Here is a 24355-nt window from a genome sequence, read left to right on the forward strand (position 1 = left end):
AAGAAAAAAACTTTCCAGATCAAAAGGTCTGACACCCAAACACTCTCTGATTATCACACGAAATTTTCCAAAGCCCTTTAATTTTGTTTTTATATGTGTTTCAAATTCTCAACACTATGGGGTAAAATTAGTGTCAGGAGTACTGAGGAGGACTAACTCATGTCGAAAAAACTACTGGGATGGTTGCCTTACACTATGGAAAAGGCAACTAGAAAGCCCCATTTCTTTTATAAATCAAATAGAAATTTGGATTCAAAAAATGTCCTCCCAGCTGTGTACTATGTCATGTACTATCACCAAAATGCATTTTACAAAACACGCATATAGGGACTGGCCTGGTGGCGCAGCAGTTAAGTTCGCACATTCCACTTCTCAGCGGCCCGGGGTTTGCCAGTTTGGATCCCGGGTGCGGGCATGGCACCGCTTGGAACACCATGCTGTGGTAGGCGTCCCACATATAAAGTAGAGGAAGATGGGCACAGATGTTAGCTCAGGCCCAGGCTTCCTCAGCAAAAAAGAGGAGGACTGGCAGTAGTTAGCTCAGGTCTTAATCTTCCTCAAAAAAGTAAATAAATAAAACAAAATACACATATAATACAGTTAAAATACTACAGTTCCTATGAAAGTCAAGAATCTCATGCTTTGCTTCTTCTTCTAAGTCCTGATAGTGACAAATAAATGAGGAAAATAAATGTTATAAAAAATGTTCAGGGGCCGGCCCCACGGCGTAGTGGTTAAGTTCGGCATGCTCCACTTTGGCGGCCCAGGTTCGGATCCCCAGCAGGGACCTGCACCACTCGTCGGCCATGCTGGGACTGCAACCCACATACAAAACAGAGGAAGAATGGCACAGAGGTTAGCTCAGAGTTGATCTTCTCAAGCAAAAAGAAGAGGAAGACTGGCAACAGATGTTAGCTCAGGGCTAATCTTCCTCAGCAAAAAAAGTTGTTCATATCGATGACAAGTGGAAGCAAACTGTTAGAAGCAAAACGGTCACCACTACAGACAAAATGCTAAAGGTTTTAGGAATTAAGATAAAGAGAAAGGACAATGTTCATAAAAACTCTGTTGGTTCATCATTCTTTCCTATGAAGATGTTGGAAACTCCTTTCCAATATATCATTTCAGGAAGCAAAGAAAAAGCTCTAGGTATACAGTCAATGCAAAATGAATATAATGACCTGATGTTATGCTGCTAACACAGGAGGCTCTGTTCGACATGAACTCCAAGTCAATTAAAATAGGATGATTTCTTTTACTGCCTCTGGACACAAAGACAGAAACTGCTTCTTCTAGTCCTAGCTACTCCTATGATTTTATTTTATTTTTTATTATTTTCATGTGTGCTTGAGGAAGATTGGCCCTGAGTTAACATCTGTTGCCAATCTTCCTCTTTTTGCTTGAGGAAGAGCGTTGCTGGGCTAACACCTGTGCCCATCTTCCACTATTTTATGTGGGACACTGCCACAGCATGGCTTGATGAGCGGTGCTAGGTCCACGCCCAGGATCCGAATGTGCCAACCCTGGGCCGCCAAAACAGAGCACACAAACTTAACCACTACACCACCAGGCCGGCCCCTAAGCAAGACCCTTCAACTGAAGATTCTACTCGCATTACGTATTTCATGGGAAAATCTGATAGATATGGAGTGTCTCAGAAGAATGAATTATATACCAACTGAAAATCTGTAATAGAATGTCCCAATAAATCAAATATCAAAATAGCAATAAAGATTTTTTGCCTTCTTAAAAAAAAGTAAATATATGGGGGGGATATCAACTTGCTTTAAAAAAAAATCACTTTTTAAAAGATCTCATTTTTAAACAAAGGACACAAAAGAAGTAGTGGAAACCAAGTGACTCATGAGATTAGGAAATGTAACTCTGAAAGGCAGTATGATTACGATGTCAAAGGACAGGCTCACATATTTTCTCTGTAACATTAACTAATAGCAATTTTTTCTTCTTGTTATTGAAACCACAAAGTAATTGACTGCCCTAATGAATATACAGATTTTCTTCAACATGAATGTTGCTTTTGAAAAGCAAATTAATCTTCTGAGAGAAAACAGTGACAAAGCCTTCCTTCAAGCACGTTTCCAGCAGCCAGTGGGATATGTGAGGAAGTAGGCATTTTGCAAACGTGGTATAAAGTCCAAACGAGCTAGTTCTGACAATATTCAGAAAGGTTTTCCACACACCTAACTAGCGTATAAGTCCATTCATGATTTCACTGTGGAGAAGGGCCAAATGTCCCTATAATCGAGATTAAGGACATGGAGCCTTTGTAAATGACCCTGTTCTTATTCCAGCCCAAGAATCAACCTCTATGCAGGACTCTGATTTTTTTTCTCCCTGCAAGTTAGAAAATTAAATTTTCTTCATTTCCAGCCAGGGGCCACTCAAACAAATCTAATGGGTGTAGACAGCATTTCCTGCCTAATGCAAGAAAATAATAGGATTGCCATTATTAACATGGCCCAAGGCATGCACCGAGTGCGGACACTGAAGAAACTGACCTTTAATTTTCATCAGATAGCCTGCACTGACCGTCTGGTTTGCGTTTTTGTTTTGTTTTGTTTTAAAAAAAGGTGAATGTTATTTTTTTCTCCAACATTAAGGTCTAACACAGGCTTATTCACTCTCATGGACAAGACAGGCTCCAATCCCTATTATCCTTTCCATTCAACTGTGTTTATGTCTAGAACAACCCTGCCAGTAAACAACCAGCTAAAATTCAGTTTTGTTTTTCTTCTCTTTTACTTCTTTGGAGCTAGGCTTCTAACGTACAAGAACTCGGTGAGATTTAGGCACAGCCGAAGCAGAGGAAACTATTCTCCTCATGGACACCTCCGCCAGACGTTCTACGTCATTCTAAAGAGATGAGCAGCCAAACAGCAATGAGCAGCAAAGGTGGCTAAGATTTCCAGAAATATGTGAAGATCTTAACCTGCAGTGTGCTGAGCCCCAGCAGCGGCATCTTTACACCATCATAGAGATGAAGACGCCGTCTAAGGTGGTGACCCAGAGATGAAAGGCAGGTCTTGGGAGCCCCGTGGTTTCGCCCACTAACGTCAAGGCCTGATCTTCTCTCTTAAAATCAGTTAGAACAACATCCACAAAAAAGGGAGAGGGAATGGGAGGGAGTGACTCTCCTTTATTACAACTTTCCTTTGATCCTAGACAGGAGAGGAAGCAGAGCTGTCATATATCTACTTAAAAAGGGACAACCTCTCTTTGAGGGGGCAGGGAAGAAGAGAAATATTGGTAGAAGGCGCACTTGTAATAATTAAGGACTGCTTGGCATTCAGACATGCTTTTTTTCCCCAAAGTGCTTCTTACACGTATTATTTTATGCCCAGACTACCTTACGAAGGCGATCAGCTCAAGTCTGACTTCGGAGATGAGCTGCAAAGCTGTCACTTGAACAAGGACACTCAAGGAGTCAGTGGCAAGGCCACAAGAAAAGTCATGGTTAGTGTTCAGACACACTTTTAAAGTAACTGGGAAATGTTTGAAATAACTATCCTCCCATTAAGAAGAACAACAAGTAAATGTGTCTGTAGTCAGGGAGTAAAACAAAATAATAAAAGAGCAGCTATCACTTGCTAAGCACTACGCTGAGCCACACAGGCCTAAGAATGCCTTTTAAGAGACAAAGCCACCGAGACTCAGTAACTTAACCAAAGACAGAGTCAGACATCTGCACAGTGGGGTCTCAAACTCAGGTCCTTCTCCAGAGCACATGGGCTTGATCATTCCACTAAAATAATGATTAAGGATTTACTTTCTTACCAAAAATATTACTTCCAAGGTAAGTGAGTAGTTTCCCGTGGCCCCCCAAATATGAAAACTGTATGTGATAATCTGCTATTATTTACAGACAAAGGGCTAAAGAATTCCAAATGAGAATGAGATGTTTCTTTTTAATCTAACATATCTTACAATGAAACTTTCTAGAAAGTCACTCTAGGCTTTTTCATGAAAAATGCTATGGAAGTTACATCTTGGCTAAGACAGAAACTTATTTCAGATCTACAAATACAATACACTTAAAAGAAAAAAAAAGGTTCTTCCTTAATCTGCCAAGCAGAACATCTGACGGCAGACTAGCATTGTCCCTCTGTTGAACTCACGGATGACTCAGTGGAAACTAGAATTTGGAAAACTTATCATCCCACGTGAAACATGATAGGGACAAACTCGCTCACCTTCGTCGGGGCGACATCCTTCCTACGGGCTGGCCTGCTCTCCTCCACTCACTCCTACAGTCCCTACTCCTCACAAAGGCAAGGAAGGAAAACTTGTACAACTCAAAAGCAAACACCTGCAGCCCAAAATTACTCCAAATGAAATGAAGCTGAAGGTAATCCAGTCGAGAGATTTATTTGAATCCTCAATGCTTTCTCTTTTGAGCCAACTACTATCACCTGATAGGTCTGAACAAACTCCTGAGAACACTGAACTAATTTAAGAGAACTGGAAAGTGAGACATAAACAGGAAGTGACATTGTTTTCAAGTTTAAATTGAATATAACAAGCAAATGGCAAAATCTAAAAACCTCTATTTCAAAATTATTCAGATTGTCACAGGTCCCATTAAGATCCAGTTACAGCTCCAGAACAGTCATCAGAGAGGACTAAAACACATCAAAATCAAATAAACCTGGAAATTACTGTTTCTCTATTAATAAAGAAATTATGGTAAATTAAGATATCTGTTGCTAATTAAAGCCTGAAATAAAATATAAGCCTTAAAAATGATCCATTTCTTTTCCCTCCTCCCATATCTCTTTAAAAAAAAAAAGACAGCCTTTCTAAAATTGAACTTACTTCTTTCCTAAGAGGCTCAAAACTACTGATTTTATAATTTCCTTAAACATGAGTGTACACACAGGGGCAAGTTTTAGTGTCCCTTATCTGAAATTAAAGAAATCTCCACCTTTAGGTGACGGTGGTGAAAGTGTGTGAAGGGTTAAAAAGAAGAGCAATTTAAAATAAACAGAAGTAAACAAAAAGCCCAAATCCTAAAATTAAAACATAGTTTGGTTTTTTTATAATAAATGCTTAAAACAGTTTTCTTTACATCTTAGGGTGTAAAATAGATTTTTTTTTTTAATTAAGTACCCTTAAAAGGTAGTTCGAGCCTATGGTAACCTGCATCCTGAGGACTGCCACCAGCAAGTCCTGAAGCCAGGAAAAGCCAACAGCTTTGCAGCCCCCACTGCACCCCGAGGGGGGCCCCATGGGTGGCCCAGCGTTGAGGGGCACCTCTCTGGGGTGCCGCCTGTTCACAGACGGTTACCATTTATAGCCTCCCTCGTGGGTAGAAGTTTTGGGTAACAAGGGAAGGTGGTTCTAAGAGTCCTCACCATTCTGGAGAGACACAATCCCCACAGCATACAGCTCCTTCTGGACCATGAGGAGCATCTCCGCGAAGCAGCTACAGTTTTTAGGGAACTAGCCTCAGGGGCTGCACCTTTATTAGTCTCACCATCCACACCGCCCCACACACACAGAGAAAGACAGTCAGTCAGGTCCCACTTCAGAGCCTTGTCCTTAACTCACCTTCAGTGAACTCACTTTCTAAAGATGGAGTAGAGAGCTAAATGATTTCTAACAAAGGAAGCATTTAGGGTTGCCAGCTCCCCAGGTTTAGCCTGGGCCGTCTGGGAAAGCACAGGGCTCCTCTGAATCCTGAGGTCACCTTTTATGAACCACAGGAGCTGCTCTTTGAGCTCGCGGAGATGAGGCACGCTCTGGTCAGCTCCGCGCTCTTCCCATCCCTGTGGCTGCCTCTGGTGCAACCCAAACACCACAAACTATTAACCTTAAAAGGAGAGAAAGGGTTACTATTAGGAACAGGAGGACTTGCTTTTCCAGGTGCAAATTATAAGTACGGGATCTTACTCCATATAAATTAACTTAAAAGAAAGGCATTGAGGAGAGGGATGAAAGATGAACAAAACTGAGTTTCCCTCTGAGTGAAAAGGACTCTCTTTCATACAGTTTTCCAAATGTCTGAATATGGTAAAACTTCACCACCATTTCTTAACCAACTGTTCTAGATTGTTCCCATTCACTATACTGAGTTTCTTACATATCACCTTCTAGGAAGTATACTCCTATTCTCTGGTTTCTCTCATTGTACGGTTAAGTTGCTATTACAGAAAACAATCTAGGAAAAATCCCCCTCTTGGGAGACGTCCAGAATATTATTATTTCAAAAATAAATTTTAAGTTTCTAGGCCATAGACAGGTTGAACACATAGAAGGCATTCGTCTAAGCTACCTGGGAACACAAAAGACACTGTTCCATGTTTGAAGACGGAAATAAGATATTTAACGTGAACTACTGAGAAGCCATGTGATACAGCTGAAAAGAGTTCCTTTTGAGTATGTCTTCTAATCTTAGTTCACTCAACAAACATTTATAGGGCACCTGGTATGTACCAGCTTCTGCTGTGGGTACTAGAAAAACAATACCCACCTTCCTGAGTTGGTTTAATGAATATGGAATAAATATATATGTTAGGGCCTGGCATGGGGAAAGTGCTCAACAATTACCGGTCACTATTATATTTGACATCTGACTTGTGGTCAGAGTGTTTGGAAGTTTAGTGCACAAATGACAAGTGTCCTCATTTCTATATAAAACTGCCAAGAACTGGCTATCATTTTACCCCAAAGAATATGGTGACAAAATCCTTCTGAGGAACCCTACAATTATGTCCTGGTTCCTAACTGGAGTCCTCTGGTCTCAATGCTCCTCCCGCCTCATTTCTTTCCAGCCATCAAGTCAAAAACCTTGAAAGGACAGAATACCAAGAGTGCCGATTTCCCAAGCCTGGGTTTCCCAAACTTGTCTGACCATATCCTTCACCTGCAACACTTCATAAACCTTTCCAGATCCCACCACAGACATAACGAACAAGAGCGCCATTCTCCCTCCCCCTCCCCGACACACCGCTATCTATAATGCTCCAGGAGAGGCTCCTCTTCTCAAGCACGCTTTAACTCCACCTCTGAATAGCTGAGGACTTCTCCTCAGGTTTCCATGACATGCTCTTTGACCCTTTCTCCATGGCTTAGGTCAGCACTAAGTACTCTAGCCACTAGTCTAGAAGAATCAGCTCTCTCAGCTGGGCCCCCAACATCTTAGCAAGGCACAGTTTGGTTTTTTCTGTTCCCTAATGTCTCCCTTCTAGAATTTCCCCATAAAAAGATTTTTTTTTTGAAGAAGAAGATTAGCCCTGAGCTAACTGCTGCCAATCCTCCTCTTTTTGCTGAGGAAGACTGGCCCTGAGCTAACATCCGTGCCCATCTTCCTCTACTTTATATGTGGGATTCCTACCACAGCATGGTGTGCCAGGCAGTGCCATGTCCGCACCCAGGATCCGAACCAGTGAACCCCGGGCTGCCGAAGTGGAACGTGCCGGGCTGGCCCCTAAAAAGATCATTTTAAACTATCACAAATCTCTGAGAGGTTACCTTTTTCAAAAAATAATTTTCTTAATTTATAATTTCCAAACTGACTCCAACAGACAAGTAAAATATACAGAATGGAGGGCCACGTTTTTAGGGAACAGAAATAGAAGCTATTTGATCAAATTTTCAAAAGTAATTAGCAACCTAATATAGACAAAAAAGTCCAGGTACTCTCTGGAGAACTTTCATTTCTTAAAATAGCAATAAATGAAAAGCTTAGTTTGCACTAAAAGTGACTCATGCCTTTGTTTTAATTTATTTAACATTTATTAGATCCCTACCATGAGGGGAAAAAAAAGCTCAAGAAAACTGTGGAAACACAAAAATGTCTACGACATGGCTCATGCTTCAAAGAGATCAACTCCAGTAGAAGAAATAATGACTAGGGGCCTGAGGAGAGGTACTAAGTTTAAATGGCACATTCAGCCTAGGAATTCATCCATCTATCCATCCATCCAATGAACATTTACTGCACACTCACCACAAAAGACCCTAAGTTACATCAGAAATCACCCCCACACTCAAGTAAAAGTGACAAGGAGACAATTAGACAACACTGAATAGGACAAGTGTCCAAAAAGTATAAAGTACTAGAAGAATTTAAAGAAAATGATAAATTACCTAAAACAGTGGCTCTGGAACAAAATGGAGATATGCAAAACAGAATGGGACATTCTTTTCTTTCAAGGAGGCCAAAAATCAATGAGGAGCACTCTGTGAACATGATGTCGTAATTCTTCATATCTCTACTAGATATAAAGAGACAGTGACTCTCAGTATCTTTTGATATCAGTTGGTAAGGATCCTACCACTAGAATAATTAGTAGGCCACAAACATGGCCCGATATGATATGAAAACCATTTACATATACAGCAAAGAAAATACACCCATAGAGAAAGCAAAGCATGCATACACACGAAGTAGCATCATACCCTCGAAATCATTAGACGTTAGAGACAAGTTCAGGTGAATAAAACAACACTTCACACTTTCTTTCTTTCACTCCATCCCCTTCCAACAGATTTTAGTCTAAGGAATTGAAGAATGTTAGCACCTAATGCATTTCCAACATGAGTGCTAACTGAGATGACAGACCATTTCTCTAAGTGGAAATCAAAATTTCTCCTACAATACTGAAGACGTCAAAATTGAATAAAATGTTTATAGGTTAGAAAACACGACAGATCGAATTGAACTTCCTACTCCCTGGTTTCTAGGTAACTCGAAGTGAAATTCAGCACAGATTACTTTACCTGTCTGTGCCTGGACGGTCTGAGGATATTAATAACTATCTGGTTCATCTAAATATTAAAATGTCTTTTTTTCCCTCCAGAGATCTACTAATTTTAAATAGCTTCCTCTTAAATTCAAGTCAGTTAATGAAATAAGTAAACTCTGATCTCCAAAAATGGCCTAGGAGACTCTCCCTTGACACTGCAAGAGGAGGAAGAGGAAAAAAAAAAGCAAAATCTACCTACCAGCATGGAGCAGACCAAGCGGGAGGAAACAGGGGCAAACAGATCACGTGGAATAAATCTCCTTCAAGATTTTTTTCATTCTTTTTATTGTGGTAAAATGTACAGAACAAAACATCTACCGTTTAACCATTTTTAAGTGTACAATTCAGTGCATTCAGTACATTTACAATGTTGTGCAGCCATCACCACTGTTCATGCCCAGAACTTTTTCACCATCCCAAACAGAAACTCGGTACCCACTAACCATAACTCCCATTCCTCCCTCTCCCCAGCCCCTGGTCATCTCTATTCCACTTTCCATCTCTAAGAATTTAATCTAGGCACCTCATATAAGTGGAAACATACAATATTTGTCCTTTTGTGTTTGGTTTATTTTGCTTAGCAGAATGTTTTCAAGGTTCATCCACGTTGTAGCATGTACAAGAATTTCATTCCTTTTTATGGTCAGGTAATACTCCACTGTATGTATATACCACATTTTCTTAATCCATTCATCTGTGAATGGACACTTGGGTTGTTTCCATCTTTTGGATATTCTAAATAATGCTGCTATAAACACTGGTGTACAAGGATGGGTTTGAGTCTCTGCTTTCAATTATTTGGGGTATATCGAGGAATGGAATTGCTAGGTAATTCTACTTTTAATTTATCAAGGAACTGAAAAACTGTTTTCCACAGTAGCTGTACCTTTTTATGTTCCCAGCAGAGATACACGAGGGTTCTAATTCAATATACTTTTAAATATTTTCTGATTCTCTAGTTCAGAATGTTTAACTCTATTACTCTAAATCAGAATTATTTTTCCAAAGAAAAACCACAATAGAAAAATCAGAAACAGCAATACCTAAACACTTTTAGCCTTTTCCTCTTAAACAACTTAATAGAAGGCATAGCTTGTATTAAAAAAAAAACCTTTAAAATATAAAAGAAAAAGGAGCATAATATCCTAAAAATACAGTAAGTATCCTGAATGTACAATTCGCACTACAAAAACTGGTTAATCTGACCCCTAAAATGTCACATACAAGAAAACCTCATGTCTTGAGTAACTAGATGTAAATATCCTGAGATATTTTAAAAGAAATGTACTCTTCTTACCTGTCAGTTCACACGGTACCTGGAAGTCAGCTGCCCAGAAAGGTCTTGCTTTAGTAAAAGTAGAGGAGGAAGATGCAGAATGAGCTTATCTAAATACTATTCGCAGGACTTTCCACAACTTGGCCCAAACGCAGAGGCAGGAGAAGATGGGCAGCTGAAAGCAATAATGATTTTCTTAAACCTTTAACACCTGCTCTCACAGCTCTGCCATCAGGTGCTTACAAGTGACAAAAGAAATCAACAAGTGGCAGAACAAACAGCAAGAGCAAACCTCCAAAACAAATCAACAGGCATAGCTGGAGTCTATTGGTGGGATGGGGTGAGATGGGGAAGTGGATATTTGCTTATTGTTGTGATTGATTTCGCATACAAAAATGTAGTTCTAACTCTTGCTGGTAAACTGTTCCTACTTCATGTGACAGCACTGAGTAAATCAACATTTATTTCATGGTGGTCCAACGACTTCCAAGAGCGCTTGCATCTCCATGAAAAGCCCAGCAGTAGAACAGCTTCAATCCATAATGCAGTTTTACATTGCTTTTAAGTAAATTGATTTTTCCAAGGTGCTTAAAAGTGGTTAGTTCTCCTAATTAGGCAAATATTCCCCTTATGATCTACTTAAATTTCTGTTACAGTTAAACCCTTTCATATAGAATAGGAAACCAAACTTTATCCTACACTTGCCTGGATAATTGCAAATTCCTAATTAGTTACATCCAGAACAATGGAGTTATTTTTAATAGAGAGCCCCTCTTTCTCCAGCTGTGGAGAATCTGAGTCTCTTAAGAACAAATTAAATCATGTTATTTCCTGGGATTTTAGAATCTTCAATTATTTCTCAAACATACTGCATTTGCTCATGTATAAAGACAATTTTCTAGACAATTATTCCAACAGAAAGCTTTTCATAATTGAACTCTATGAGTTAGTATTATATCAACTTAAAGTAAATTTTTCTGACTGGTTGCATTTATAAAAATCTTCATCTTCCAGAGTCAAAACAAGAATGTATCAGAAGCCTTAAATTCTAATAATAAAATTAGTTTTAAATATAGCCTGTAGGTGCTCCAATTTTAACGTTTCTCCAATTTCAGAAAGGAGCAAAGAACCGAAGTTGCCACCACCCTGCCCAGGAGTTTGGTGGCAGACACAGTTCTCAACAGAACATTCCAAAAATATGAGCAAAATACCCCTTAAGTAAACAGAAAAACGCCTTGCATTTGCCAAAAAGAAGTCAGAAGAGAGTAGAATATTCCATTAACAAAGAACCTAGTCTAGAACTCAATAAATGCCTTCTGGGTCAACAAACAAGAGAATGAAATAAAATTACATTTGAAACTCAAATATAATCATTTAATACATGAAACATTTCAAACACTGATACTTACTAGAATCTCAAATAATGCTCACTCTGGCTCCATACGATCTCCCTAAAATCTTCGCCCTCCAGTTATTTAAAACCTGAAAAGCAGTTGCAATGATATTACAGAAACAAAACCTATCAGGGGGCAATGCCTAAACTGCCAGTGAGTATTGCCAAGGTCATCTCATCAGCCAAGGGCATCAAAATTCAATCCAGGAGTTACAGAATGCTAAACTTGCATATCTCAGCTAGGGGAGAGATTCAAGGATTGATCCATTTTCAAATTGAGAAACATCCCCACTTGGAATGGCTAATCACTATAGTCTATCGTACCAGATTTACGCCTGGTGGTTTAAAAACCTCCCTATCCGCTATCCCCACCCCCACCCCCACCCCACATACCTTTGGTCTCCAAGAACTGATCCTTGACACTAAACCTGCCATAAACAACTCCCCTCTGGATAAGCTTGTGACTAGGGACTCACCTCTTGGCTGTACCTTGCAAAGCGCTCAGGTACCAACCATCAAGTCATCCTCCCATGGGAGCCTGCACTTGGCTTCTACAGAAACCTGCCTCTATTGAGCTACAATGATTCAAGCATTCTCTGCCTTTTTAAAACACATAATACCATACTGTATATTCTAAGGCAAATATATATACATATTCTTATATTTTCCTATATTCAAAGGCATTCAGAGTAAACCAAATAAAGCTTCTTCTCAACTACCTAGGTGTATTCCCAACAGCTCTAAGTATGAGAATTAAGGTTTACTTGAAAATGTCTTACTACAAAAAGCTCTCAATTCATGGATTAGCCTTGCTAACATAAAGAAAAAAGAAATCACAATTGCCCAAGAAAAGGCAATTATGATTTCCAAAGCAGAACCACAGGTAGGTTGCAAAAATTTCCCTACACAGAAAATTATTCTTTTCCCCCATTCTCAGCTATAATTATTGAAAGCTCAAGTAATAGGCTTACCAAGATAGGGCAGAAGGACCGCAGCCTATGCCTCTATCATTCAATATGGCAAGTTCCTCCGAGAGACTGCAAGCTTCCCCGGCACCTCGAGAATGACCCTGATTCAAGCCAACTGGCCCAGCCACTTCAGCAAAGCCACCCAGCTACAGGGCACATCTACGGAAAAACTCCCCAAAAACGTAGAGCTGGGACGACTTATGAAAAGCACGACTTTCAGGAGGTCACAAACCGACTATTCCATTATGAGAGGGGAGAAAATGAAACACAGCAATCTAAAGCTTGACACTTCATTTACTCATCACAAAGGAAAAAATAAATCAGTTTTCAAACTGTCCAAACACAAATCTGGAGGTCTCTGAAAACATGCAGAGTTATATCGTAGGAACAGCTCAATTTTACACTTCGGAATATAATGACTATGGAGTACATATATGGCTTTGCCAAACACTTTTCAATTCGCTGACTCACTAATCTCTGGTATGGGCAATTTTCTCCTTATATTAAAATAAAGAAACTCAGACTAAGAGAGGTTCAGAAGTTTATCAAGGACACACAGCTAAAAAGAAAAGTAAGTCCTTCACAGATATTCTGATTTCAAACTAATGCTCAGATGTGGCCCTCAGGGGTATAAAATTTCTAACATGTGTGTCATTTCAACACCTTTATCTTTTAAGATTATAGTAAATCTCTCATTTGTATTAAGCACCTTGATGTCCTACAAATGGAACCATACATCATGAGTTAAATCATCTTCCCTATATTTGTCACACTCACGAGAACACTATAATCCTATTTATAACATGGTTCTTGTCCTGGTTCCTTGAAAATAACTCTGCTCCCAATGGTCAGAGTGGGTATGAACAGGGCGTTTCAGCAATCTGACCAGTCTCATCAACGGATGCGTTACCTAGAGGTGAATTTATAATTTTCAAAGAGCAGTACGCCACACAATTCACATAACGCGAAAATAATATACAACAATTTAAAGCTGATTTACTAGTGTACGTCGTTCAGGATGATGTAATGCTCGAGGCTCAGGATCATGAGCTGCAATTACCCCTGGGCAGTGCAATAACTATGGAAAGCATAGCAGATTCAGATATATTTATACGGAACCTGGAGGTTACCTCTTTAAAAATCCTAATAAAAAGAGATTATCATTTGTCTTTTCCTGAAAGTAATATGCAAAAAAGAAAAAGAAAAGGTACTGAGCTGTTGGATATTTATGGATGGAATCCAGATAAATGAATACTTACTTTGACGTAAGTTGGAATTTTCACTATTTCATGTGAAATCAGAAAGTTGTTGAAATTCCTTCTACCACACAAATTCTAATATATTTTTTTTTTCTGCTTTATCTCCCCAAACGCCCCCATACACAGTTGTACATCCTAGTTGCAGGTCCTTCCAGTTTACCACACAAATTCTAAAATGCAACGGATTTAAATTAAATCCACTAGTCAGAAAACCATTTGATCATTTGCCACCAAAAAAATCTTTTCTTGCTTTTTGTTTTAATCTTAAACATATTCTTTCCAATTCACAGATGAGTTTAGTATTTTATATTTGAATTTTATTCTTTGTGATAGTAAAGCAATGATTTTAATTCAGATTAACTGTGCAGCTACATAAGGAAAAGTGAATGATGGTTTGGCGATATTATTTACCTGACACCCATGAAGTCATGTGAAAAGAACAGCCCAATGAACAGGTAAACAAGCGTATTAGGGGGTCATTTTTTTTTTTATTGCCTCCTATATATACTCCTTCATTACGCTAAAATAACCAACAAGCTCTGCCTGCCTTTCCAGAAATCCTACCAACAATTATTTCAATCAAACAAGAAAGTGTCATTCAAAGTTTTCGTCCATCAGTTTTTACGATGACACGCAAGCATTTAAAAAAAAATAATGTGCTTATTTTATCCACTCAAAATGTGAAAGCAAAATTGAGCTACAGCTAATTCAGCATTTAAATTCTATCTAAGAGCTGCATCTAGGCACCTTCTGGTGGTGTGGAAGAAAAGAAAACTGAATTAAGAGATGTAAAAAGGAATACAAACCAGTTAAATGTGAATAGGTTTGGGAGTCAGAAAGTTCTACATTTCGATCTTCCATACAGTAACCACTAGCTACAAGTAGCAGTTTAAAATAAAAGTAAGTAAAATTTAAAATGCAGCATCTCAGTCCCACTAGTCACACTTTAAGCGCACAAAAGCAAATGTGCCTGGTGGCTGCTATATTGGACAGCATGGACATAAAACTATTTCCATCACTGAAGAATAATAACAGCATAATGCTGTTGGTAGCTATGTCATCTTATGCAAGTTACTTAATTTCTGTGAACTTCAACACCCTTGTCTGTAAAATGTCCATAACATCACCTAAATTGAAAGACCGTTAGTAGAATTTTAATGAGATAATATACAAAAAGCACAATGCAAGTACACACGAGACATCCAAGAATGAGTAGCTATTAACATAAGCCCATACTGGACTTTATGACGGCAACCCTTCACAAGTCACTTCTGCTCCCTGGCCCTCAGTTGCTACAACTGAAAAGTTGGAGAAATTCTTCTGGTTAACTCCTAAAGATACCATCAAATTCTACCCTGTTAAATTAAGTCTTAAGCAAAAGGGGCACAAACTCCTACTGAGTAAACTACTACCTAGGCTCCTAGAGCTTCCTAACATTCATCCCAAGCATTCTTCCAGAAACCCCAGAAGACTGGCTCTCCAATACAGCCCATGGTCTGATGTGAGCTATTTATAAAGTCAGTCTTAAAAGGTTACCGGAATATCTTTCTGAAACTGTATATACTGTAATTAGAAGCTACAACCCCCTATTCCATGATGACATCTTGCAGTTTTAACAACTTTTAAATGAACACTATCTTTACAGATGAAATTTTTTTTCTCTTAGAAACATTTAAACCAAAACGCTTCAAAAGCACAGACAAGTACAATTTTTTAATGATTTTTTTTTCACAGCTACGCCTCATTCTTAGCCAGCTTGTGGATGACCCTGTAGTGTCTAAACAAAGTGAGAATTCTACCCTCATGGGTGAGGTCCCCTTGCAGGGCCAGAAACATGCCCGAAGACTTTACCCTCCTTAACAGCTGCTCCCAGGGAGCCAGGAAATTTACAGAACGCTGGGTCCACAGCGCCGGCCTCCGAGGAGGGGGAATCAAGGGCCCCCACAGAAGGCACAAAACCAGGGCCCTGGCTGCTCCAGGCTGCGGGCCTCTTCCCCCGGGCATTGTCCAAGCCCACAGAGTCAAAGCGTTAACTTGAGAGTGGAAGAGCAACTCAGGCAGTAGAAATCAGAACAGACCAGTGCATTTTTGCCCAAGGCCTCAAGCCTCAAAAAAAAGTGTTATTCCAGAGCAGATTCCTTTTCTTCCGGGTCTGTCTGCTCCGTCTGACTCTTTGCCCACAACCACCGTGCCTCCCCTTTCCCAATGCCCCACCTCTCTCCACATGAAAAAAAAAAAAAGTGGCTTATTCCCTCTCCTTTAGCTTTCCCTAGCAGGGCCTGGAAACTGGAGGAAATTCAAATCAAATTAACTGCACATTAAAAAATAAACAGACAAGCAATCAGGGGGTGCCCACCCAACAAAAGACCTCGCCCGTTCCAAAATATGATTAAGCCTGGGTGGAAGAGGGGAAGGGAGACTAGAAACCTAGAGGGATGGAGAGAGAAACGTGTGGATCTGGGGCCCCAGCGTCGGCCGATCGCGGCCAAATTCCAAATTGTGCTTCAAGAAAATGCTGGGCTGAAGCGAAAAGAAAATAAAAAGTTGTGACTTTTAAGGAAGTCCGCGCGGCACTGTCTGGATGAAATGCCATTGCCTCCCTCCGTCAGGGATGGCTGGGTGGGAGCTGAGATTCGGAACGCTCCAACTCCAACCGCGCACTCCGGGAAGCCTCGCCACCCCCGGCGCCGCCGGGCGGCCCAGCCCCGTCTCCAGGGACACGGGACCCCGGTGCTCGGGCTCCCACGGGGCGCCAGGACCGGCCCTCTGGGAAAGTTCGCGGGCACAGCCCGAGGCCCCACTTTCCGCCCAGAGTGACAGGCCCTTCCCACGCCGGCCGGCCCCCGCCCAGCCGCGGGGACCAGACAGTCCGCGCGGCCCCTCCCGGCCGCCTCGGGGCGCGGATTCCTCCCGCCCGCCCCACCCCCGGCCGGGGCGCCCCTCGGGGTGACCGACTGACCGGAGCTACGCTGGCCCGCACACCGGGTCGCCCGCTCCTTCCCGCCGCGCCCCGCTCCCCCGCCCGAGCTTCCAGCCGCCAGGCTCGCCGAGTCCGGCCGCGGCCGCCGGTTACCGCCCCCAGCCCGGGGGGAGCCCGGGGGGCAGGACGGGGAGGGAGGACGTGGCGCGCACCGAGGTGGCCAGCGGCGAGGCGGGGAGTGTCCCGGAGAGGCCCGGCCGGGGGCGGGGGGCCGGCGCAGCTCCCGGGGCTACAGGCCCGGGACCCTCCCCGCCAGCATCCCCGGGTCGGAGGTCCCGGCCCGCCCCCGCCTGGCGCGGGGAGGCAGCCCCAACTTGCAGCCCCACTTCGCACGCCCGCCCTCCTCCCTCCACCATATGGAAATCTACAGCCTCAGAAAGTGACACGTCGAAGATTCCTCGGCCTCTCCGCCCGCCCTCCCCCTCCCGGGCAGCGTTCCTGCCGCGGAGATTCCGGGAGGGGGAGCGGATTCCTCGGACAAAATCTGCTGGGAAGGCTAGGGAGGGCGAGGGGGGGAGGGAGAGCCCGGAACCACTGCCCAGATTTTTTTTTCATCAAGAAGAATCTACCCGTTTCTTTCCCTCCTCCAAGCCCTGGCAAGCTGGGGGGACGGGCGGGGGACCGGAGCCCCGTGGGACGCGGCCCCAGAGCGGAGGCCGACCCCCTCCGGGCCCCGTGTTCCTGGGGTGCCCAGGCGAGCGCGGGGCGCCCCAGCACTCTGGCGCCAAGTTTTCCCCGGGAAGCCCGGCGCGCTCGGGACGGGAACGCACTCTGGCGGACTCGGCGTCCGGCCGGGGGCTTTCCAGCGCGCCGGGAGCCGGCGGCCAGCGCGCGGGGTCCCGGTCCCCTCCAGGCTCGCGTTCCTGCACACCTTACCTTCCCTCGGGCTGAAACGCGGGGCTCCGGGCGCGCCCCACACCGGGTCGCCCACGCCTTCCCTGCCGGCAGCCCCGAGAAGCCCTGCCGCCCCCTTCGCTGCTCCCGCCGCCGCTCGCCTCCACCTCCGCCGCCTCCGCCTTCTCCGGCCGCCGCCGCCGCCGCCGCCTCTCAAATAACTACCAGGAGGGTTTGATGGGGGATTCCGCCATGTCAATGATGTCGGGACCACATGGGGATTTGGGGCCCGCCCACTGCCGTAAACTGCCGAGTATAGCCGCCGCCACAATCTCAGAGTCGCTGGAGCCGTGGGAGCCTCCTTTGCCCCCCATGCCTGCAGAACTACGCAGAAAGTGTTTTTGGTCCAGCCAGACTGAAGAAGTCTGAGGCTTAAGGGAACTAGCAACTTCTGGAAGGCGAGGGCTGCGTGTTCTGCAGAAGATCGCCCAACACCGATAGAAATGCAGTGTTTGCTGAGTAATAATCAGAGCTAAGACTCTGATATTTTTTCGTTTACACATATATTAACTTTTTTAAAACCCCCACAACCACCTTGTGAGCTATTTTGTCGCTCCCTTCTCTATTTCCCGCAACACGCTGTTCATATGGCTCACCTAGCGTGAACAGGTTTTTATTACACCAAAGTGAAAATGTTTATTTCCTTTTTTCTGGACCCAGTGTGCGCTCACAGGGGCAGAACTGTTCCTTACTCACATCTGTATTTCTGTATGTGGCAAACATAGCCCAATGCATAGGCCACAATGGGACTCATTAGGTAACTGTTGAGTTTGTATTAATTAAATCAAACGTAATGTACCTCTTATACAAAATGGTTCACCCCCTGCATCCTATCCCACCCCTCAAATAATCCAGAAGACAAGAGAGTAGAAGTTATCCCAGAGAGGCCATGTCCCTCCTTGGCTTCCCAGGTCTCCTAAATAATTACATTCAGCCTCAACTATTAGGCTACAATGCAGTACTCGGCAGTGACCAGAGGCAATGTGGTACTTTAATTGACCTAAAAAACAACCACCACTGATTAGATAAAGTGAATGTACACAGTACTGTAGTAAAGCCTGAAGAACACAAAAGAATACTGAGAAATAGCTCCTTTCCTTGTGGAGCTTAACAATTCTTTTTCGGAAATGGGGGGAGAATGGTGAATCCAGGCAACTGGGGCTCTCCCTCCTAACTGGCTTCTTCCTCCAAATGTCCCCAAAGGGTCTCTTGAAGCCATCTTTCTAAAACCTGGTTCCAATCCCAAGTCATAGTCTTGCATGGGAAGGGAAAAAAAAAAAGCAGTGGTTCTCCAGCTCCTGCCTCAGCTTCTCCAGCTTCCCCCTGAGCCATGCCCTCCGCCTGAGCTGAACTCTCCTGACTTCCCAGCACACCTCTGTCCCTTTGTATGTGCTTCCACTGTGTCTGGAGCACACTTCTTCCCCTACCATATCTTAAGATATTTACTCATCTTTGAGCTCCAGCTAACATCACTCCCTCTGTCTCTACAATCTCATATCTCTTTTCCTCACAATCTCATGTCTTTTCAGTTCTTCTCATATTGCTCTGAAGTTATTGTTTCTCTCTTTGACTTCACTGGGTCTTGTTCATTTCTGTATCCCCAGCATCAGCCTGGCATCGTGCTTTGAATATGGTACCCTCTTATAAATGTTTGTTGAATAAACTACTTGGAAAGTATGTGGAAGAATCTGAATGACTAGACAAATGGGCCAACTTCAGAGGGTAGAAGTTTAAATTCAAGTGTTGAAGGTCAGGCTTGTCAAAGGAGATAAAAGTAGGCAAGAGAAATTCAGAAGCCAGAATTATTTCTGCCTATCTCTTCCACTACACTGAATTTGTTCTAATTAGGAAGAATCAGTGTATACGAAATACCTTAAAATTTACAATGTGTGTTCATATATAGGATTTCAATGTTCCATTTGTCTTCTTTTCCTAACACAGAATACCAGTTTGGGCACAGAATAGAAACCCCATAAATGCTTGCAAAATGAGAGGAACTATGGTGTAGTGGAAAAAGCATGGAAATTATAATCAGACAAAAGCCAGTGACGTTGAGCAAGTTATTAAAGTTCTGTAAGCCTGGGTTTTCTTAGTTATTAAATGGTGAAATCGCCTTCCTGCTAAGGTGGTTTTGAGGATTAAAACCTCCAGCACCTGCTACTAAAGAAATAAATATTGGTTCCTCCTTGAATGAATGAATGAGTGAGTGAATTAATGAAGGTTTCTTTCCTGGAGGGAATTAACAGGACGAAAAACTTGGAAACTTCAAGGAAAAAGATGAGACTTTTGAGAGGGCTGTCAACCATACATTGAGGGATTTAAATTTAATACAATGAGAAAACACTGTGGGATTATGAAATGATTGAAATAGGTTTCAAGGTTGATTATTCTGGCAGCAGGATATAGAACAAGGCTTATGTCGAGAGGCATGCTCTGAACCTACATGAGAGACGATGAAGACTTACACCAGAGTGATGGTTCTCGAAATGGGAGGGAGGGCCTCAACCCGAGGCAATGAGTATTAGTAGCTGGTGTTGACAACCCAAGTCACCTGCCACCTGAGGTCCCAAATTATGGAGCCATAGTTATAACATAGAATTTGCTCCAAAAGCAGCTTAAGATTTACTCAAATACAACAATTAACATCCAAAGGAAGATCTCTAGAAGTTAGGATCTATAACAAAATATACAAACTTATAAACCCTTCTATCACCCGTGCAATGTAGGCTGAGTTGTATAAGTAAAAAAAATTCAAAGTCATACTTCCTGATGTCAGATAACTTACTTTATAACAAAAGAAATGCAATTTAATACATAAGAAAGCATAAGTTTTGAAACTAGCATTGAAAAGATCTCAAGCCATTATACCTCTGAACACTTCTCTAAGTCTCAAATTTTTAATTTGAACCTCTTTCTCAAAGATCACTATGGCTGGTAATGCATAATATCTAGAAGACCCAGGCAGGTTCTCAGTCTCAGTATCCTTTCTCTGCCGGTGGCTTGGGTTGCTGGATTCTCACAGGCAGGCTCAGTCTTGCCTCTAATCTTGAAACCCAATCTTGACCTTAGATAGAGGGCATTAACTCTTTGCATCTACTTCTTGTTCTAATGTCCTGAGCCAGATCTGATACCAGCTTCAATATGAACATTGATGAGAAGCCAATTAATCCTGTTTTGAAGAGTGTTCAGAATTTACTAGAGTACAGACTGGAGTAAAGGATAGCCGGCTCCGTCAATAATACAATCTAAGAGCAACATTGCAACCTCAGTTAAACACATTTCTCTAGAACAGTTTAACAAGTCAAATTTGTAGTTTCAAATTCTTTACTATTGTTCAAGGTAAGACCAGGGCAGATTGTAGCCCAATATTTTCTTTTTTAAGTGGTTCCAAACAAGCGTATCTGTCCCACAGTTATCAGAAGTATTCAGGTAGAAGCCGAAAGACTAGCAGGGCTCATAAAATGACAGGGTTGATAGGGAGCTAAAGGTTTTTGGCCTGCTCTCCCTCCCAAAGCAGAATCTTTGCACCCATGTCCATGACAGCTACGTACCCAGCCCCAGCCTGACCGCCACCAGGAAAACAGAAAACGCTTCTTGCCAAGACAGCCTTTTATCAACAATTCTAGATGTAAACCAAGTCTTCTGAAGTCTGCCTCCTTGCAACTTCCCGCACCAGTCCTGTTTCTGCCCTCTGGAGGCAGACAAAATAACAACAGTCACCTCCCACGGGACTTCCCTTCCAATGAACTGACCACACCTGTCATATGCTCCATCAAGATTCTCTTTTCCTGGATAAAGGTCTCTGACATGCTGACCTCTTCATCTCATCACATGGCTTCCAGATCTCTCTCCATCCTGTTCTTCCGCCACCTCTGGGAGCCTAGTTGTTCAATGTCTCTGAAAGTTGGGTATCCAGATTCTGTTCATATTTCAGGCATGATCAGAACACAACCGCAGGGTGGTACCCTTTCCTACTTCAGTTTGGACAAAACATTTGTGTCGTTACAGTGTAATATTGTCCTTGTTTTCCTAGCAGCCTCCTCATCCTACTAACTCACGCTTCTTCTTCCATGAAAAGTTGTCAAACTGGGCCTACATGAGGAATGCAATTGACTTTAATTAATGTTAATTGGCTAAATATTTAATTTTATTAAATGTATTTGTCAGTTTCCTTCTCACGTGCCAGCCTACCTAGGACTTTTTGGACATCGAGTCTGTCATCAAACTACCTTTCCCACTTTTGTGACATTGATAAGTATGGCACGCGTGCTTTCCATATTGCATCCAAGTCACTAATAAAAATGCGAAACAGAACAAGACCCAGGTCTACTGATAATAATTTTTCTCCAAGTGGGGGCAAATTTGAGGCAGTTATTTAAAAGCCTGTGACTCTGTCCATCACACTAACTTACCCTGAACTGCGCCACCATAGGGAGCAGCTGGGGTCTGACTTTCTTCAAAGGTGTCACTACTCAGCCCCACTCTCACAACTGATTTACTCCTATGGTCATTTTCTCTTCCTAAGAGGTCAAGACCTCGTATGGTACCTGGGTCTCTTCACAGCAAGTGTGCGAATATTGTCTTCCTCAATCAAATTCAAAATTTGCCTGAGATAGAAATACACGTATAGATAGATAGATGTATATAGAGATAGATAGATATGTATGTCCTTCGCAGAGAAATGAAGCAAAGAAATGTCTTTAACTCAGACTACATGCCTCAGATACAAACCATTTTAGTCAAGAGAAGAATCTGAGATTTGACCAGAAAGCAATGAGTTGAAAACAGAGTAAACTTACTACAGAGGCCATTGGGCCCGTTCTGTTTGTGAAGGGTCGGATATCATATTTGAAGCCTTTTCTCATCTTTCATGTAGTTTCCACAATATTTCTTTTAGTTCTTGGAAGCATACCCTTTGGTATGTCACATGTGATGTGTGTATCTCAGACCTCGTTAGCCAGGGGGTTAAATTTTGGTCACGTTAACATTAATAAACACCCTTTCTCTGACTCTGGCAGCCAGCATTACTGTAGGACTTCTCACTCTCCTTGTACTCTTCCCAGTACTTTCTAGAAGTTTCATGTGAATTTTTGAGCAAGTTTTTTTAGTTTGCTTCAGTAACTTGTTAACCCAGCCAGAGTAGCTAATCTGGCACCTCCCTCTGTGCTGAGCCTCCTGCTGTTGGTCAAACTGTGGAGAGGGGCCAGCCTGGTGGCACAGCGGTTAAGTTCGCACGTTCCACTTCGGCGGCCCGGGGTTCGCTGGTTCGGATCCCGGGTGCAGACATGGCACCACTTGGCATGCCATGCTGTGGTAGGCATCCCACATATAAAGCAGAGAAAGATGGGCATGGATGTTAGCTCAGGCCCAGGCTTCCTCAGCAAAAAGAGGAGGATTGGCAGCAGTTAGCTCAGGGCTAATCTTCCTCAAAATAAAATAAAAATTAAAAAATTAAAAATAAATAAAAAATAAAAAAACTGTGGAGAGCCTACCTGGCCACCCCATGAGGCCAGAACCACCCTTGAACACACTCACTTCTCCCTCTCTCTGGACAAACTCTTCTATACTGATCACCAAATAAAGAGTGCTTGCCTCCCAATATCTAGTGGTCTTTACATCATACCCTCTGTTTCCATGAGTTTGGCTTTTTTAGGTTTCACATATAAGTGATAGCATACAGTATTTGTTTTTCTCTGTGTGCTTTATCTCACTTAGCATAATGCCCTCAAGGGCCATCCATGTTGTCACAAATGGCAGGATTTCCTTCTTTCTCATAATATCCCATCTTATCTATATACCACCTCTTCTTCATCCATTCATCTGTAGACAGACAGATTGTTTCCATATCTTGGCTATCGTGATGCTGCAATGAATATGGGAGTGCAAATATCTCTTCGAGATCCTGATTTCACTTTCTTTGGATATATACCCAAAAGTGGAATTGCTGGATCCTATGATAGTTCTATTTTTGATTTTTTGAGGAACCTCCATACTCTTTTCCATAGTGGCTGCACCAATTTACATTATCACCAACAGGGCACGAAGGGTTCCCTTTTCTCTACCCCCTGGCCAATACTTATCTCTTGTCTTTTCAATAACAGCCATTCTAACAGGTGTGAAGTGGTATCTCATTATGGTTTTGATTTGAATTTCCCTGATGATTAATGACGTTGAGCACCTTTTCATGTACCTATTGGCCGTCTGTATGTCTTCTTTGGAAAAATATCTGTTCAGTTCTTCTACCCATTTTTTAATCAAATTATTTGGTTTTTTTGCTACTGAGTTGTATGAGTCTTTTACATCTTTTGAATATTAATCCCCTATTAGATACATGGTTTGCAAATATTTTCTCCCATTCCAGAGGTTGCTTTGTCATTTTGTTGATTGTTTCTTTTGCTGTGCAAAAGGTTTTTAGGTTGTTGTAGTCCCACTTATTAATTTCCGCTTTTGTTGCTTCTGCTTTTGGTGTCATACCCAAAAAATCATTGCTAAGACCAATGTCAAGGAGCTTTTTCCTGTGTTTACTTCTAGGAGTTTTACAGTTTGAGGTCTTATGTTTAAGTCTTTAATCCATTTAGAGTTAATTTTTGTGAGTGGTGTAACATAGGAGTCCAATTTTATTCTGCTGCCTGTGATTATCCAATTTTTCTAACACTGTTTATTGAAGAGACTATTCTTTCCCCATTGAGTGTTCTTGGTTCCCTTGTCAAATGTTAGTTAACCATATATGTAAAGGTTTATTTCTCGGCTCTCGATTCTGTTCCCTTGGTCTATGTGTCTGTATTTATGCCAGTACCATACTGTTTTGATTACTACA

At 42.2% G+C, this 24355-nt stretch overlaps 1 protein-coding gene across 5 annotated transcripts in view; it reads right to left on the bottom strand.

The window, feature by feature from the left end:
- The window catches only part of FNDC3B (fibronectin type III domain containing 3B), a 330867-nt gene extending 313193 nt beyond the window's left edge, over positions 1-17674 (bottom strand). The window contains exon 1 of one of the 5 annotated variants that reach the window (XM_014866810.3): positions 17521-17674. The gene's annotated coding sequence lies outside the window, so the exon portion shown is untranslated. Of the gene's footprint in view, positions 1-16623; positions 16750-17520 lie in introns of those variants that run through there. The other 4 variants (XM_014866812.3, XM_070509439.1, XM_044771075.2 and 1 more) reach the window with 4 other exon arrangements.
- Between the last annotated feature and the right edge of the window lie 6681 nt (positions 17675-24355).

This window comes from Equus asinus, chromosome 5 (assembly GCF_041296235.1).
Source record: "Equus asinus isolate D_3611 breed Donkey chromosome 5, EquAss-T2T_v2, whole genome shotgun sequence".
NCBI lineage: Eukaryota > Metazoa > Chordata > Mammalia > Perissodactyla > Equidae > Equus > Equus asinus.